Source organism: Coffea arabica, chromosome 5e (assembly GCF_036785885.1).
Source record: "Coffea arabica cultivar ET-39 chromosome 5e, Coffea Arabica ET-39 HiFi, whole genome shotgun sequence".
In the NCBI taxonomy this organism is placed as follows: domain Eukaryota; kingdom Viridiplantae; phylum Streptophyta; class Magnoliopsida; order Gentianales; family Rubiaceae; genus Coffea; species Coffea arabica.
Window position 1 is genome coordinate 95,954 of NC_092318.1, and position 20,467 is coordinate 116,420.

The following is a 20,467-nucleotide window of genomic DNA, read 5'->3' on the forward strand; positions in this document are numbered from 1 at the left end:
AATGCAGTCCTTTCTTTCGACATTGATCGATAATTGAACTTGAGAGCTGCTGCTTGTGTTTTCCTCCCTGGAGGGCAATGTAGAAGTCGTCAGGACAAATATCATGATTGTGCTCCTTAGCAATGCTATATATATACCATTTGCCGTCGGGACTTCTCTTCATATGCATACCGGCCTTGCAGTTAGTCTTAGCGGTGCTATTGTTAGCAGTAGCAGTAGTACGAGGGCTTCGCTTGGTCTCGAATCTAGAACATGCAATTTTGACGTCAATGAACTTGTCAGATTTCTTGGAGCGGCGACTGGCTTTGATGGTAATCCCAAAGCCCACAGAGCGAGCATATTCCTGGTTGAATGAGTAGGCAGCCTCTTTGCTGTCAAATTCTTGACCTTTTTGAGGCTCAAAATCACGTAGCACAAGGCAGTTACACCATTTCATCATACTTTGTGTCCCCCTCATCCCCATTTCTCCTCCTCTTTCGAGGACTCAAAATGATTTTCAATCGTGTTATTGTGATTGTCTACTACTCTTATTCCAGCTCCTCCTCCATTCAATCCTAAGTCATCACTGTCATGGAGCGAAGAGGGCATTTCAAGATTAATCTCCATTTTCCAGTATTCAGTAGTACTACTACAATATTTAAGTACAGTGGTAAAGTTAATCTGTTGCAAAATCACCTAGCAAAAACAAACAATCTTACGTACAATAAACTCCAAAAGTAATCATCCATTGGGGTGGGGCTAATATGCTATCCTTCTTGCTTACCTAATTCTATTCGACAACCTCTGCCTCATGCCTGGGTCCTGTTCGGTTCGAATTCAAAGCTCATTATCGATTAAGCATCCCAATCTTCTTCTCTCTTGAGTTGAAGAGAAAGGGAAGCCTTGGAGAAATATATGTCTGTGTAAAATACCAATATTTCTTGTGATTTGGAGAATATTCAATTTAATTCCCTATAGTTTTAACTAAAGTGTAACTTAGATAGAAACCATCTAAACTAACCATGCTTGAGAGTCACGCATTTCTGGTGTATCTTTAGTTTGCAATTAACAATATTTAAAAGAAAAAGATGACATTAGCTACCTATTTTACCCTGTGATAAATGAATATCAACCCATTTGCTATTTAGGGTTTCAATGCCCATTCTCGCTTTTCTTTCGATGCAAAATGGTAGAGGTCAATTAGGAGAGAAATTGGAGTTATCCGTGCCTCACATAGGCAGCAATTGAATTGGGAAAAGAGGTAAGCACTGGAAATTGATTCTGCCATGTCTTCATGGACATCTTCTTCAAGCTATCAAAGCGGTGGTAGTAGTAGGGATTTCAAAAATTGACAGGTTGTCGAGTCTATGCAATAATAATCACTTACTCAAGAAAGATACAAATTTTGAATATAGCGGTGAGTAGGGTCGAATTCACAGGGACTGGAGATTATTCGTTTCTTCTAGAATCTGAAGTATCGGGGGGGAAGGGGGTTTGGAGAATATAAAATAACTAATTAATCAACTAATGAAACAACTAATAGAAGTAAATAGGAATTAATCAATAACCAATATGACTCTAGCCAAAGGTGCAACTTTTCGGACACCGTCCATTCAAATGATCATCGATGCAAAGATATTTCATTCATGCGTCACTAGGTTGGTTATAGCCATCAACAAGCTCTGACAGCCAATTCTTCCTTACTTTTCGACAGTCAAGGTACGACCGTTGACTGCTTCTCTAACCAGAAAATAACCCTAGGTACGATCGTAGAAATTTAATTACCCAGTTGCATTAAAGCTAGAAGAACCCCAACCCTATCCAATATACACGCTATGAGTATTTATTTAAACTAGATCTTACGTTTCTCCAACACAAAGCCAATTATGGTGGTAGTCACTAGTTGTCAACTAAACGAACAATTACGGATTCTTTAATTAACGTGACAGTAGGCTATTAGATTAAATTAAATATCCGACCGTTGATACTCAATTAATAAAATACCCATGAACAATTAATCCAGGAAACGCACGAATAGTAATGAATTGGAAGAAATAATGAAAATTCGATTAGATCTCACAGATATTATGGACCGCACCTTCGCGTCGACCTTTGGGTAGAGGAGAAAATTAGCCGCTCCTTATCGTATCAATCTCGCATGGTTTGATTGATTCCATCCACACAATTGCCAAAGAATTTGAGAAAGATGAAGTAACGCAGAAAGCAAAAGAAAAAGTCTTTAAGCCCCTTCTCTTGTTTCGTGTCTGTCCGGAGAAGAAAAGGAATAAAACAAAAGTCTTACGAAATTCGTACAAAAGCAAAAGCAGAAACGTCCATCGTTCTCTCCGAAGAAATACAGCTCATCTAATCTATCACACGTGATTCTGGCTTTGTTTCTATTGGTCGCCGAAAAGAAAGGAAACATCTCTAGAACAAAAGCAAAAGCTCATCTCTTGATTACACGTGATTCTGGCTTTTTAGCCAATTCCCTCACAATAGCCGCCGAAAAGAAAGGTAAGCTTCAAAGTCCTTAAAGCATTGTAGGATTAGAGTTTTTATCCTCTACACCTCTGCGGCCCACGAGCCTTTTGATTTCCCAATTGCCCACTTTTGCTACCAATCCAGCGGGGTCCGTCTTTTAGGTGTCTCTCTTCAGTTTCTGGCGTGGGCACGTCATGAAATAAAGAGTCTTTTGAAAATTTGCCTCAGGAGAGTACTTTTGACACCAACCTCCTACAATTCACACAAATATCAAATATGAGCAAAAACTCAATACTTAGCACAGTAAGTAGCCAAAATTAGGACAAAATAGCAGTGCAAAATGTGCCCAATAATTGCTCTATCAGTGGTAGCAGTAGGGATTTGAGATATCAATATAGGTTGTGTAATTATGGGAGGAAGGCTAGGTGAAAATTGTCGATTCAAAGAATCAAACAAAGGCATGCTGCATTTTGTTTGTGAAAAGGATAAATGTGGATTTTGGTATTGGTGTAACCCAACTAGTCGAGAGCAGCCACTACAGGAAATTGGTTTTTGGAACTATGGGCACCTCGGTCTGCCCGGGCTCTATTAGCTCATTCATTCCCTATTGACAACAGACACTTCCCCAGACGAGGTGACCCACAAGGTTACATTGAAAAGGCGTTCTATCTCATCTACCTCTTTATTCAAGACTACCAACACCTCAGTTATTTGTGTAACTTGTGACTGATAGAGTGATTTGACTACCAGCCACCCTACCGGTCAGACCTACACCTAACACCATCGCCCTAAGTTGCTTCATAATGTCAGGCAGGAGGTAAACCTCATCATTCCATTAATAGGTACAAGTACTATGAATACTCATCTAATACTCCCCAATGAGGGACGCAATTTAATCTACATATTCAACTCCCGAACTATAACTGACTTAAGCATCGGAGTAAGATTGGGGGACAAAACCCTGTCTACTCTTTGTATGGCTGGTGAGCTCATGCGTTCATGACTTGGTTCGTTCGACCATAATTTACCTCGTTAATTGGCGCCGTCTATGGGAATCGGTAGTTCCATTAACATGATACCTACGCGGTCAAAAAGTTAAAGAACTCCTCGAGCTGAACTCGAGACTGATACTGATGCCCAACATGATGTCACTCAGCATATGGAGGAGCCCAAACAAGATCCTCAACCTATGAATGAAGAGACCCTCACTAAGATTGTTGAGTTCGTGGCAGAGAATCCTAGCATATTCAAAGATTTGGGAAGATTTTTCAAGAGGAAGGGGAAGGAAAAAGTCGAGTCATCAAAACGACGGCTGGTTACTTCCCTAAAGATCCCTTCTGAAGAAGAATCAGATGACCACTATCCGAAGCGAAGTTACTCCAAGCGAACTCCCTCCAAGTTTACTTCCAAGCTGGCCTCCCTATTTAGAGCCCTTTCTCAAGACCTACTCGGAAGGCGAACAAATGATTCACCTAAGCGTCTTGTAAAATTCTTCACTGATTACACGAAGGCACCTCCTTTCACCGATGACATAAATGATGACCTGGTTCCCTCCAACTTTAAGCTTCGGGCTCTCTAGCCCTACAATGGACAAGGTGATCCTAAGGATCACATCCACGTATTCATCTTGGTCTTCCTCCTGTATTGTGTGTCCGATTCAATCATTTGTCCAGTTTTTTTAGTCATCCTTCAAGGGACTGCTCGAAAATGGTTATGGAATTTGGAACCTAAGAATATATCATTTCTGGAAGAATTGGTGAATAAGTTCATATACAGGTTTGTTTCATCCCGTTCGATGACCAAGACAGCCCCCAGTGAATCCTTGCTCTCTTACCTTCAAAGATTTCACGATGAAAGTATTCAAATTTCTGACCCAAATAAACAGGTAACTATTGCGACTTTCACCAATGGATTGGTGGCCGGGACTTTAAACATTGACGTGCACAAGGAATACTCCTGGATGTTATGCGAGCTTTGACAAAAAATCAACGAGGACATCCAGGGGAAAGATGTCAATCGAATGAAGAGGAAAGTCCAAGCATCTCGGACAACACCTGATCGGCGGAGGACAGACCAAGGTAGGATCGAGGTAGGGACCTCGGGTACCATCGAATAGAACTCTTCCTGAGACCGGTGTAATGTGTTTGATCAGATAGCGAAAGGAAAGTAGCCTATTCTCGAAGCTGAGTTAACATCCCTCACTACAATTCGGTTGCACATACTTGCTGTCATAGAGTAGTACAACCTTGATCGAGCTCCACCCAAGATGATCGAGAAAAGGGAGAAAAGGAACATCAATCTTTTTTATGCATACCACCAAGACATTGATCAGGAGACCGAAAATTGCAATGACCTCAAAAAAGAAATATAAAATGTCATCAAACAAGGGTACTTGAAACAGTGCATCTGGAGCGATTGAGATTCAAATCGCCAAGAGGAGCGCTTAGATAATACAAACGAAGACAGGCGGGATCATAGGAGCCACGACAAAGACCCTAGGATCATAGAGAGTTTGACCGATCTCCCCAAGATAGATCCTTCGACTATGGTCCAATATAGCTGGAATTATTGACACCATAACTGGCGGACCAACGAGAGAAGATAGTCAGAGTTTTCGAAAGAGGACCTACTATCAAGCTAGTCTCGACAAAATGGAGCCTAGCTCTTGACTCAACCAAGTGTTGGATTATGAGTCGGATAATCCCTTACTTGCAGCGTCAACTAACCACGAGACCTTGGTGGTTGAAGTTCGTGTCAATAACTTTGTTGTCAAGAAGGTCTATGTTGATCTTGGCAGTTCGGTGGACATGCTATATTACCAAACTTTCAAGAGCTTGCAGCAGAAAAATGATTAGTTAGCCCATGTACGGATGACCTTGGTAGGGTATAGGGGACATGTGGTCTATCCCAAAGGAATGATCACTCTGACAACGAGGATCGGAAGTTACACCCTCTGCCGAACTATTCCTATCAATTTTGACGTAGTGAAGGTCGATTCTCCATACAACATATTAATCGATTAACCTACCTTAAACGCCCTTTGGGCCATCTATTCTATTTACCATTTTAGTTGTAAGTTCCCTACCCCAGCAGCCGTGGCCGAGATAATTAGTGATATGCAAGCAGCTCGCGAATGCTATCTCGCTACCTTGCAAGCAGCGACCTTTACTAGCTCCTTATCGAGATCAGGAAGTAAGGAACCTGATATGTTGTCCATTGACGCGATTGAGCCTCAAGAGACCTAGAATCCCAAGATGCTAGAAACTAGAGATGAGGTAGAACAAATAACACTATATTCTAAACGATCCGAGAGGACTGTTCGAGTTGGGATAACTCTTTCTCCTATCATTCGAGAAGCACTACTAAGCTTCCTCAAGGAGTTCAAGGACATTTTTGCTTGGACAGCTAAGGAAGTCATTGGTATCCCACCCGAATTGATAATACATAAACTTAACGTTAATCATCTGGCATGTCCTATGAAATAAAATAGGAGACATTTCTTTCCGAAACGAAGTCAAGCTATCCTAGGAGAGATGTCCTTTCAGCTTGGATGATCAAGGAGGTCCAATACTCGACCTGACTGTCCAACCCTGTGATGGTCAAGAAAGACGGCAGTGAGTGACGTATGTGTGTCGATTTCACCGATCTAATAAAGTTTGTCCAAATGATTGCTACCCACTATTGAGAATAGATGCTCTGGTCGACTCAACTATGAGATATGAGATTTTGTGTTTCCTGGATGTCTTCAAAAGCTACTATCAGATAGGAATGAGTGAGAAAAATTAAGAAAAAATGGCTTTCATCACTGACCGAGGCGTTTACTGTTATATTACTATACCTTTTGGATTGAAGAATGTCGGAGCTACTTACCAGCGTTTCATTAATCAAACTTTTCAAGGACAAATCGTCACAACATGGAAGCTTACGTGAATGATATCTTGATTAAGAGTAAGACCTCTAGTGTCTTCCTCTCAGATATGTGAAAAATTTCTGAAATCTTGTAGGAAACTCGAATGATGCTTAACTCCAAGAAGTGTGTATTCGAAATTATCTTGAAAAAGTTTCTGGGATATTTGATATCCAATCGAGGCATTGAACCCAACCCTGTTAAAATCAAGGCAATTCAAGAAATGGTAGCCCCCCTTAAATGATTTCTATCCCTATCAACTCAGAGGGAGATGCCCTTCTTCAAGATCTTGAAAAGACTGATAGGTTCTCCTGGGATGAGGAGTGCCAAAGAGCCTTTGATCAAATGAAGGAGTATCTTTATCATCCCCTAACCCTTAATTTGCTGAGGTCAGGGGAGACTCTCTACTTATATCTCACCTCGGCTGAAGAAACTGCCAGTATGGTGTTAATACAATAGGACAAGAGTGTTCAGTGCCCTGTTTACTATATCAACCGAGCTCTCTGTAGGCCCGAATGTCGGTACCATCAAATGGAGAAGCTGGTCTTCGTACCTCTCATTTTGGGTTGCGGTGAACTCTTTCTCTAAACAGACCACTTTCTTCTGAAGTTCGACTGTGGATTGATAGGTTTCAAGCAGAAGGCCATATCACCTGGTTATCTTGGTGGTAAAGGCTGATGAAGAGGCCCAGGCAATAGCGAGGTTGATCCACCAGCTCTGGAGACATCAGCCGTCTAATGTAATCAATGTCACGGGACAGAGTTGAGTGCAGCAACAGCTCTCGAGATAGGCGTGGATCTTGACACCGATCATGGACGATGATGTCCCACTCCGAACAGTAATGCTCACATGGATGTCTCGTCTCGGAACCGATGGAACGAAGAGGTACCAGACATTTATTTCAAATAGAGGCCCCTGCGATCACCAAAGGATGAGGAGGCAATGTCATCCCTTTCTCATGACTAGTCGAGGCCACGGTAACACCTTGGGTGACCACTCCTTGAGAAATAACGGGAGTAGCCGAGGTCCCCCTCCTCGACTATGATCACGAGGGGCTGCATGCCGTTGAGCTGTTCTTTTTCTTCTTTGCCACTTTTGAGATCTCGACTGTAGTCTTGTGCTTTTGCCTCTTGGCCACACTCCCGATTTTCGAGATAATAAAATCAGATACCTTCACCACTGCAAGAAAAGCATGAATTACTACTTAATAAAAAAGAGAAATACAAAGTAATGAAACGAAAGTTACAAGTTTTCTTGAGTCTAAAAGAGAAGTAGGGAGATTTGTTAGGATTGAAGAGAGCTCAGCTGATACCCCTATCCATCAAGACCGCTTTGGGATAAAACTAGCCATTTATTTTGAAACTCGACCCTTTAATTTTCAGGAAGTTTTGCTCTTTGACAAACCCAGGAGACGGGTCGGCTGCAGCATTATGAGGCCTCCACCAGAACCCCTTGTGAAAAATTCTTAGTTAGTACGAAGACAAAATTATTCTTCCACCTCTTGATAGAGGTGGGAGCGTCCACCACAAACTTCTCAACGTGTGGAGAATGAGTCCCGAAATAAAACCACCCCTTTTTGTTCCTATTGTTCTTCATCGTATAGAATCTTTGGAAGAGATTAATAGTAGGAACCACCTCTTATTCTCGGCGCAACATCTCGAATCCCACGAGAGTTTAGATAGCATTGGGGACGAACTGGGTGATCTGAGCTCCCAATATTGGAGGTTATTTTAGAGAAATCTTGTGATCGGTATCCTCAACCTGGCTTCTAGTTGGTCAGCGTACACGGCCACCTGACCTTTAAGAGGAAACACGTCTGATTAATTTGCCTTGGGACAATAGATGTTGTAACCTCAGCACCAGAGATAGGTCCTCAACAGCTCTTTTGCCTTCTCCTCCCTAATGGTACTCCTGAATAAAAGGAGCTCGCTGAAGTCAATGGCTGAGAGATCCAGTGGAGCTTGGGGAACAATCACACCTTCATCTCGGGATACATAGTCTCCAAATTCATCATTATAAACCACCTTGGATTCATCCGAGGACTCTGATGATCTTGTCTCCTCAGATTCTCTCGAGCTAGTCACCTCCTCTGAGCTTGTAGTCTTTTCTTCGGGTGGGGCGGGCCTCGCTGCTTTCTCAAAATTTGGCCTCATAGTTTCCTTATGAGTTCGGACTACTCTAGCTATAATTTAAAAACTAAGAATGAAAGAACTTACTATTTCTTCAAAAGAGAAAAGCGCGGCAGATATTTGCTATGCACAGACGATTCAAACTATCACTTTAAATGAACTAGTGCTTTTTAACTCACGATGAAAATAAACTATAAATCCTCCCCTATTTATAAGGGAGAAGGAAGGTAAAAAGGTAGACTATTCAAATTTTGAAACGCCCCGCCTCTTTCCCCCTCTTTCTCTCTATATTAAATGTCCGATGAATTAATTGCCATTTGTTTAGCTGGACACATTAATCACTCTTGTGTGACGTTTCTTCTGTTCATAACATGTGTCTCAACATGTGTCCTTTTAGAATTTCTAGATGTAGCCTCGCAGGGAGCGTCGATTACGTAAACTCCACCTGAGAATGGGGGCTTATGTGGGCACCTTGACCTGCCCGAACTCCATTAGCCCGTTCACTTTTTGTCGACAACAGACACCTCGTCTGGGGATGTCCCCAGACAAGATGATCCACGAGGCATTCTACCTCGCCTATCTCCTTGTTCAACACTACCAGCTACCATACTGATCAGACCTACACCTAACACCGCTGTCCTAAGCTATTTCATAATGTCAGGCAGGGGGATAGACCTCATCATTTCATTTATAGGCACAAATATTATAAATACTCATCTAATACAATGAGGGATGCAATTTAATCTGCATATTCAACTCCAGAATTATAACTAACTTCAGTATTGGAGTAAGATCAGGGGACAAGACCCCGTCTACTCTTCATTTGGCAGATGAGCTCGTGCGTTCATGACTCGGCTTGTCCGACTAGAATTCATCTTTTCAGGAACCAAGGTGTTGAAGGTCGAGCAAACATGGAATCTGCTACTATATCTGGATGGCAGAAGGTGGAAATTGAATTTAAGAATTTGAAGTTATTAGTTTGTTGTTGTCTAATGGTGTCCATCTTTTCGCTATTGTTGTTGATGTCGAAGCAGTGAATTTGATGTATAAAAATTAGTTAATCTATTCTTTGTTTTCCTATTTACATATGCAAAAATAAAAGTTATGAACTTGTTTAGTTTGGAGCTCATTTTGTCTATGTTTTAAGCTACACGTATGAACTGCTATTTTGAGTAGTAAATTGCAGAATGTTGGAATGTAGCTTATATTATGAGATGAAAATGTATATAGTAAAGTCAGAAGAAAAGAAAAGACAAATCATGTATTAAAAAACCAGAATATTGCAAGCAAAATGACATGAAACAAATGGCAAAACGACAGGAAATAAAACATCCATTTTCTATCCTTAATAAGGAACTTAATATCACTGTCAATTACACATAATAGCTTCAAATAACATCGGGCAAAATAACACCATGTTTTCCACCAAATCATCAACCAATAGAAATCTATACGTTCAGTTTAGATTTCTAACAAATACAACCATATCTAGGTCTTGTACTACTTCTGATTTCACCAAAATAACAAAAAGGTTCATATGTTCAGATTTCAAATCATAATGCACTAATTCTAGACTTTTCAATCAAGAGATTGGATTGTCTTTGATTCTCTTGGCCTTGATTTTTTGCAACATAGATGTGACAGTTGGAGGCCTAACTCTTCCCTCAAGTTGTTGAGTACTAGTTGTAGCATTCTTAGTTTTTGCCACAGGTATTGGTTCTATTTCTCTGTTGACGGCGTTTCCTACCATAGATGTAGGCTACCATTCCCATATAAGTTAACATCATGTTAGGACCAAGCGCGAAATAAAAAATTATGGAGATATTAAGAATACAACAATTTAATGACAAACAAATCATAAATATGAAAGATAAACGACACATAATATTTAATAGGTAATTCCTTCATTTATTGCTAAAAAAAATTGTGCAAGTATTGATCTGACAGGGAGAAGCCCAACAGGTTACAAATTTTTTTTTTAAATTGCAGTCAGCCCGGCAGCCAGTTGAATTTAAAAAAAAAAACTAATGGTTGCTAGGCTGACATCATCAAAAGGCAAAAAGAAAGCTGCATGGCCCCAGCATTGTCCCCCAAATAACAGAGTCAGGTCTCATGGGCATAGATAGCAATCGTAGCCTTGCATGCTATAAACGCATGAACATAAATGCTATAATAGAATCAGAGTCAACATTGTCCCCCAAATTTCCATGGCCTAATTCAAGATGTTGTTTTGCTACACTGCAATGACATTTTATTAAGTAGTTGAAAAGGAAACAAAGTCAAAAGCATCCATTCAAGGAGGTTAAAAACAGGAAATTCACAACTGTACATATGGATATATATATATATATATATATATATGAAAGTAGCTATTTTTATTATAGTATTTTTCACTCCTACATGGCATGCCTAATTGAAAAGAATTAATGGGTTATGAGTCATTTGGATTTTATCCATATTTAATATTATATTACATATTTAAAAATTATCCCTAATTTTAAAATAAAATTAAAAAATAACTAATTTTATCTTAATAATATCTAAAATAACTTTAAAAAAATAACTAATCTTATCTTAATAATACCTATTTTCGATCAAATTATTATATAAAACTATAGTAAAACTTTTTTAAAATTACAATTATCAAAATTTTACTTATTTCATAAATTATTTTATTTCATCACCATATCGTTGATTAGTATTCAAAATGTTTATCATTTTTTTTCTTAATTTTGAATTAATTTAGTGCAAAAAAGAGAATTAACTGTTACACAGACAGAATTACCAATATTGTTGGAAACTAAATATTTATTGATGAAAAAAGTGGATTGCTATCTTTTCTATTTAATTAAATGTGAATATATAGTTCTAGATTTATGGTCATTATAAAAATTTAAATTATCTAAAATAATATTTATAAAAATTTATCTACCAAATTTTTGATATAGGATACATTTTTGATATATACTATCATATTATAGTGAAAGTGTGAGAGTTCAAAATTTTAAACTTAATTGCATACACAACCATTAGAAAATTTGAACATGCAATCTTGTTGGATTATCAACTACTTGGAGTGTTTAATTGATTGCTAGGAGTATTAAAATATTTTATATTCATGCATGATTCACATTCATGGAAATGTAATACGAATTAGACAAGAAATTAGTGGGGTAATAGTGAAACGGAATGAAAATGCAAGGTTTAAAATTTTAAGTTGTGCAAGCAATTGACACTTGGCTTGAGCTGGACATTTGTCCAAGTACCAAACTAAGTTAACACCACCATAATTGCCCCATGACATGCAAAATCAGCCTTGATCAAGAGAGAGGGAAAAGCATTTCTGGTTCCCTTTTGTTTCCTGCTAAAACCAAGAGAGAGTGAGTTAGGGAGAGAACCATATTCTCATCTCATTTCCACGCACAAAAGAGAGTTGAGAGTGAGCAGGAAACTGTAGCCTTTTGGTGTTTATACTCGCAGAATTGAGGGGAGAAGGAAGAGAAGCCTGGTGCGATTTCCTTGAGGAGCTAGGAGAGGAAGTAAGCTGTCAGAATTTTCCAGCTTAGATTTTCGCAGAAAGGGAGGTAAAACTTGTAATAAAACTCCTCAATCTTCCAATACTCTTAATTACGTATGTTGCATGTTGGTTTTTAGTTAAGAAAAATGAGTTGTTGCTAAAGAAACTCCTATTTAATGATTGCTCATTTGCTAAAAAAAAAAATTCTTTTATGGCCGAGGAAGTGAGAGCTGGTTATGCAGCTTGTTATTCGAATTTTAGAGAAGTTTTCTTCTAGAAATTGAAGTTATATGTCTATCCTCTCATTGTATTTGAAAATCTAGAGCAAAGTTGAAAAACTTGAATGAGAATTTTGCAAGAAATAGCTGGAAAAATTTTAGTGGGCTGGCCGAGAGAGAAGATGGAAATTTCCAGTTTTCTTCTATAGAATTTGGTTGTGAAACTTTATATTGTTGTTTAAAACACCTCATAACACATTAACCTTATCATGGATGTGACATTTGAGAGGTTAAAAGCAAGAAAGGATGAACTTTTAAAGCAGCACCAAATTTGAAACTTCAAAACAGTAAATCAGGAGGAAAAACACTGCAACTTTAGTCATTTTCTTGCAAAATATTGCTAGATCATAACTGAAATCCATGCTTTATGCCTTTTCTGATGTTTCTAGAGTGATGCATGTAAGTTTTAGAACTGGTTTTTGCTGTTTTATAGCTGGTTTACTTGTTGGAATTACTCCAACTTTGGCTGAGAGGAAAGGGAGTTGATTTCCCAAACTTATATCCGAAATTTTTAAGGAATTTTTGCTTGGAGAACTCTGGTTATGCGTTTATTCTTTGAAGTATCATGTGTTTACTGTTGGTCCTAGTGAAAGTTGGTTGATTCAAGAGAAAACTCAAAGAGATTGCTGGAAATTTTTGACGAGGCCGAGGAGAGAGAGAGTTAGGAATTTACAGCTTTAACTCCAAAAATTTTGCTGGTTTTGGTCAAGAACTTACTCTACACACCATTTACCTTTTAAATCTAGACATGCATGTAATATTTTTTAAGTTAAAAGTTAGAAAAGACTGATTTTTGAAAGAAACAAAACCTGAAAATTTTCCGTTTTCTTGCCAAGAGTTTTGATGAACTTGGTTTAAACTTACTTTATGTATCATCTCTTGTCCTAATCTACCCATGAATGTTGTATATTTAGTATTGTAAAACCCTAGCATACTAGCCATAAAGTTACACGAGACCTATCAAATGATTTAAATAAGAAAGTTAAGGCTTTGCACAAGGGAAACAAAAGGAGTGAACTTGGACAATTATTTCACCTTTAGGACTAAACCTTAACCTTAATTAATTTTGGTTTGAACTTGAATTGTTGGGTAGATTTTATACAATATTATTGTGCTTGAACATGACTAAATTATACTAAAGTGAATGATATATGTACTTTGGGTACCTTCTAACGATTAAACTTAGTATAATCAACTTAGAATCGAGATTGATGATGAAAGTAACTATACTTAGTGATTATTCCTAGAAGTATACCATAACTATAGTACTTGAAATTTGTCTCAAGAACTATTAGTGGGCGTGAAAGCAATCCTGGGACCGAAGTGTAACTTATTTGACTAAGTGATTAAATGATTAAATAGCAGTACTAAGTGTCGTTTCTTGTATGTATTCATGATTAAATGTTAAAGTATGGTTGTGGCTTGTTGCCTGGTGAACTGATGGATTGCTAAGTGTAATTGTTTGAGTTTTCAATTTAAATTGCTATTATTATTCACTGATAAAAGGCGAGTGTGTACTTTATCGCACTTGACTAACTTATTTTTAGAACCATCAATTGTTTAACTGTGCATGACCATTTTGGGCCCAAACCCCAACGACGGTCGACCTATTCGAGCCAGCAACGAACTCAGTCGAATATGCCGATAGTCCTTGGGTACCATTTATTGGTATACTCGAGTTTGACCCACTAAGATGATCACCGAACACTAGAAGAAAGAAGAATGTTGGTTACTGTTTAACTGGAGAAATGACATTGAATTACTGAATGGAGCTAAGTACTACGTATGGACAGAAGCCATCTCTAAAGTCCGTATCAGTACTGTATCCTTTGACATTGAATAGCTGAACAGAGCTAAGTGCTATGTTTGGAAACGGACGGGAATCACCTCTAGAGTCCGTATCAGTACTGCATCCTTTGAAGTGCTTGATTACAATCCTTCTTACAGGAGTGGAAGACAGGTATGTAAGAGGCCGGTAGTATAACTTCGAAACTTGGAATCTTACAGTGGTGAATCATTTGTATTTGAAGTAAAGTCATGCTGACTTATTATTTTGAGGAATGCACATATTAATTGATATAGTTAAGATAACTCTTGTTTTGGTTGGAAAAATGTAAGCGTGAATCCATTGTTAGTAGTTAATCTAAATTAATGTTATCTCTGAAATTAATATGAGTGAGTAAGTCCTGACGAGAATCAGACATGCAGTCCACTAAACCCTAGGTTTCGCCCTAGAGTGAGATGAGGTCATCACAGAAAGTATGCAAACAAATTTTTAAAAATTAGTAAATAATTGAACATTTAGAATACATTAATTTTTTAAAGTTAATATGAATGAATATGTAGGATTGTTATTAATTTTTGTATTCAAATTATTCATATTTGTATAAATTCATAATAAATAAAAATAGACCGTACTAAGACACGGACAAAATTCTAATTTGACATTAACACTACTACAAAAGTGTCATTTTATGACATTCAAAAGTGTCATTATAGATCTATGTCATGACGTTTAGGCTATAATGACGCTCTACTGAAAGCGTCATCCATTCTAGCGTCACGATAGGTTTATGACTGTTTTAAGTGTCCCAATTTATCAGTATTATGACATTATTAAATGTCATTATCCATGCCTATTATGACACTTTCAAATGCCAAGAAATGCTGGGGTATAATAACATATCACGATGCTTTTTTAGTATAAGTAGATAGAAATATTATGACACTTTTGAAGAGTAACTAGATCAGGCTTTTATGACATTTTCTACTTGTCAGTATAGCATCCAAATTAAAGTGTTCCAACTTCCTGTTGCATATCATCTAACGTCAGAAACCACATTTCATCCTGCTGCACAAGCATCTCAAATCCTAAATTTTGAAGGATTGTAACGTAGCTAGTACAATAATATAAAAGAAGTGATACAATCATCCAAACTTGAGCAAAAGTACATCATCCAAACAATCCACACCAAAAGTGTCTACAAATTACATACTAATTTAGATGGTTTTAAGTCAGTCGTGTACATATAAAGGACGCACAGGACAGCAACTCAACTACAAAGTAAGGACGATGCCTTCAAAAAACTGCCACTTGACCCAATGTTGCTTTAGTTTTCTTCAATACTCACCTACAAGTGTCGTAAACCAAACAAGACAAATTACAATTCACACAGGTCTTGTTTTACAGTTTTAACATTAGAAAACAAATAATAACTATATTAGACAAATGGTAAAGGTATGACAAAAAGAGTACCAGATTTATTGGCCAAACAATAGCCACTCCAATTGCATCTCTAATCTTTCGGAAATCATGGTATGGCCTCATCAACTCCTCATTACTCTCCACAGGCACATTCACATGAACTTCACATTGACGCGACCCCAAAGGTGTGTCACCAACTTTAGCCGTAGGATCCAAACTTCTAACCTCTCCAACAGCCAAAATTTTGTTTGGATCAATCATGCTCCTTATTGTAACTTCATCCCCAACCTTGAAAATATCAATTTTATAAAGTTTGTGAAAATCATACACAAAAGAGCAACTCCTACACAGAAATTCATTACATAATACTACAAACCAACCCAAATTTCAATAGTTTACACTCATCAATTTGGTACTCTTTTGCAATCAAACCATCAGTCCGACTTCTATTTCGAACATAATTCTTCAAGGTGCATAGGTACCTGAGATAATTACAAAATAATATGTTATAATAAGACTAATCACATTAAGGAAAAAAAGATGAAATTTTAAACTTATGATAATTACCTTTCAATTGGATACATCCAACGATAGTATACTGGACCAATTATCCTTGTCGCAGTTGCTAAATGAATGGTCAAATGAACCATTACAACAAATAAAGATGGTAGAAACACACGCTCCAACTGGCATAGCACAATAGTAATTTCACTTTCCATTTGAACAAGTTCCCTAGGACAAAATGTTTTAGAACACAAATCTCTAAAGTAGTTGGACAACTTTATCAAGGGAGACTGCACCGATTTTGGAAGAAGTTTTGTGTAGCAGTATGGTAACAGTTGTTGCATTAAAATATGATTGTCATGGCTCTTAAGTCTGGATAGTTTAGGAGGTTTCAAGTGCACAGACTTTGAAATTGTGACTGAATAACCATTAGGAACTTTAACTTTTTTTAGAATTTTACAGAATAGTTCTTTCTCTTTCTTAAGTATGTTACTGCACTTTATTAGTCTCTTGATGACTCTCTATCTTCCTAACAAAACCCCAATATCCAATTACAAGTAAGAACAAATAAACCAAATTTCAAAAGCCATCAAATGAAGAATGGACAAAGCTGAAAATAAGATGCTTAAACTAGACTAATAAAGTTTCTTAAACTCTATTTGGTTTCTTATCACAATCCGAATCCAAATCCAAGAACTTGGTAATTACCAACCACTCAAGTATTGCCCAATGTTGTCCTGTTTAGGAGCACATAATTTAAGCATCTTCAAGTTCAACCAGCAGCATTAAAACTAGTTAAACAACTATTCAAATGGGGCAGCTATATTTTGAAAGTTTCTTTCTGGCAAAACAGCAAACACATAGCAAATATTATTAGACTTCACGTTTTTGGCTAGAAAAGTATAACACTAAATGCTTGAAATCAGTCCAAACTCATGAAAAATAGAATAACCCACTTAATATCAAGGTATTAGCCTTACAAACCTAAATTTCTAACCTAATTTTGCAAGGAAAACTCAACAGAAAATTGAATCAAAAGATGAAAAAATTAGGCACAAAAAGCAAATAACTTTCAAAAACCAAATGTAGACTAACCGTTTGTCTGCCTCCACAATCTTGCCTTTCTCTACCTTCAAATGTCCTAATTATCACTAGGTTCAAATGCCATAATTCCTCTTCGCAATCAAACCACGGATCCAAGAGTTACTTAGAGAGGTGAAAAACGGTGCGATGAGACAAGGTGCAAGAGCATGAGAATGGATGTTGTGTATGATGATGCATGATTGGTTCTCTGGCTCAATTGGGATGATTGGTTCTGTCCGGAGAGGAAAAATTAGGAGAGGAAAGAGTAGAGCTTGAGGTCGGGTAGGTTTTGGGGAGGGGCTTACAAATTTTCCTGAAAAAATGTGCCTTTGTGGAGCGCCATTTTATTTCACCATTTTCTATTTTTTTTTTCAATCTATTTCTAACATTACATGTCGTTATGGTGTCTTCTTTTTCTTTTTAATGACCATTCCTATTGCATGTCATATTAAGATTGTATTATGACATTTTACTAAAAGTGTCATCATAGGTGTGTCACTAAAGACTATTTTTGTAGTAATGTAACTTGATAAGATGCTGGCTAACCCAAAGGAGAAAGAAACATAAGTAGCTACTTACTTCTGTACTTCTAGTGCAAAATGTCATATTTATAGCTATAGATAATGGTGCGCCAGTAATTAGCGCATCTATAACAACCAATATTTATAGGACAAAAAATCTGGGTGGCCATTAAACTTTTCTCAGGATCATGTTTTGGCCATCGAACTATTTTTTGTCAATGATTGACCACTAAACAACTTAATCAGTCTACCCGTGCTTATTTCGTCGGTAATGGCTCTTAATTTTTGAAATTAGCATTACACTTGGCAAACCACAGAGGCAATTTTGTCCGTCAATCCCCTGACCGTTTACTTACATTAATGCATCGACTGAAAAGAAAAAAAGAACGGTGCAAGAAAGCCAATTAAACAAACTTTCTGTTGGCCTAATCAGCAACATCCCTCAGATCCCGGCTCGAAGGGACTAACCGCCCAGCCCGTGGCACCTAGGGGTGCAGCCCCTCATGCTGGCCTAGCGTGGTACGGTGCTTTGCGCTGCCATTGTGGTTAAGGAAATAAAGTTGCGCCTTCGCTAACAGCTATAACTTTTGGTGCAATGGTAAGCACTTGATCCTGACAAGTGGTATCAGAGCGAGGTCGCGGGTTCGAGTCTCCCTGGCTGTTGCTGGGGGGGGATTGTTGGCCTAATCAGCAACATCCCTCAGATCCCGGCTCGAAGGGACTAACCGCCCAGTCCGTGGCACCTAGGGGTGCAGCCCCTCATGCTGGCCTAGCGTGGTACGGTGCTTTGCGCTGTCATTGTGGTTAAGGAAATAAAGTTGCGCCTTCGCTAACAGCTATAGCTTTTGGTGCAATGGTAAGCACTTGATCCTGACACTTTCATTCTCAAAATCGTTGTAAGAAGATCGAAGAGAAGGGTTTTGAAGATCGAAGAGAAGGAAAAATCGTGGTGAATCTATGGAGAGGATCATCAGGCGAAGAGACATCGACATTGATCCCTATGAAATTTACGGTAAGTTACTTTTTGTGAAAAATCATGTGAATGAACTGAAACTGTACTTTAAACTAAATGTAATGGGTGTATTACTCAAGTTTGTGTCTGAAATCGAAGGTACTTACCTGTGGGTTGTGAATATGTTGTAGCATTATGGGGTTTAAATGTTAGGGTTTTCATCCAACTGCCGGTTGTAAAAGTGAGAAATTTTGAAATCAACAAGTGTTTTTTTCAGCCTTGTTTTTTCAAATGAAATGATTCCTTTTTTTTCCCATTTCATTGCAATGCCTAATTCTGAACTATTCAGTATTAGAATGTTTCATGGTGGAAGATTTAGTGGGCATCAGTATAAAACATACGTTGGTGGTGAAATAGATTATGTTGATACGTGTGATGCGGAGAGAATGTCTGTCCATGAGATAAATGGCATGGTTGAGAAATTAGGACATAAGGGTACAATGCTTTACTATTACTTAGAACCTGGGAGTGATTTGAATAAGGGATTAAGAGAGTTACAATGAGATGCAGATATAGTGGCAATGTGCAAATGGGTGTATGAGCACAAACTGATAGATGTTTACTGTGATGATAGGCCTTTACATGAAATTCTTGACATCCAGTCACATTCCCCACTGTTAGATAGTAAGAAAAAAACAACGGTTGTAATTGAAGAAATTGATGAACATGGTAGTGTAGTTGTAAATGAACATGGTAGTGGAGTTGTAGAACTTGATAAACAATTGGTTGTTAGAAAAAATCTTTTTGGTAGCTCTTTTGTTAGTACAAATATGACTGCCCCTGGACCAGCAATGGGAGGTACAAGTAGAGGTGAAGGTATAAGAGTAAGTGTTGTCATTGAGGGAGAAGTTAGTGGGACTGGTGTAAAGAGTGGGAGTCAAGGAGATAAAACTGATGTGAATGCAAGGGAAAGTGAAGAAGATGATAAAGATGACAGCAGCTCAGAATGGGAGAATTTTACTGATGACGAAGAGTTTTGCAAAGATGATCAAATGCTTGGGAGTGAGAAACCAACTCTTACAGTTGAAATTCCCCCTCCTGTTATGTGGAGAACTACTGAATCTATACTCCATGAGAGCCAGGATGTAAATGGCTTGGAAAATGGTACACATGGAGATGGTCAACATCATGCCCAAGCTGAAAAACAATCACAGGCAACTGATGGATCATCTGGTGGCAGCAAGAGAGCCAAGAAAAAGTATCATAGAAAAACAACAAGAGGAAAAAGAAAGTGGTCAGCAAGAAGGGAGAAGACATCATCAGCACAGGCTGACCATAACACATCATCACAGGAAGCTGCTAAGGAAATGGAAGAAGCTGATGATGAAGATGTGTTACATGACAACATGATGGAGGATGACCTGCATAGCACTGATGGTTCTTCTGATGAAGATGATGAAGTGCAGAAGGGAATCAAATATGTTGACTTCAATGCTGAAAAGGACATGAGAAATCCACATTTCCAGGTTGGGATGCGATTTGCATCATCAGCTGAGTTCAAGGCCGCAATGCATAATTATTCTATTGCTAATGGTAGAGCTGTTTGTTACTACACTAATGAGGAACTGAGAGTAAGGGTAAGGTGCAAGAATCCATGTAACTGGGAGTGTTATGCTTCTCAAGAGAAAGCACTTGGGCCGAATGATTTGGTGATTAAGACCCTTTATGATGTACATGAAAACTGCAGTCATGCCTGGAAAAATAAAATGATGACTGCTAAATGGGTTACTGAGAGATACAAGAACAGAATTAGGGCCAATATGAACATTCCAGTCCATTCTTTGAGGCAGACAGTGCATGAGAAGTACAAGATACAAATATCGAAAATAATAGCCAGAAATGCTAGAGGTA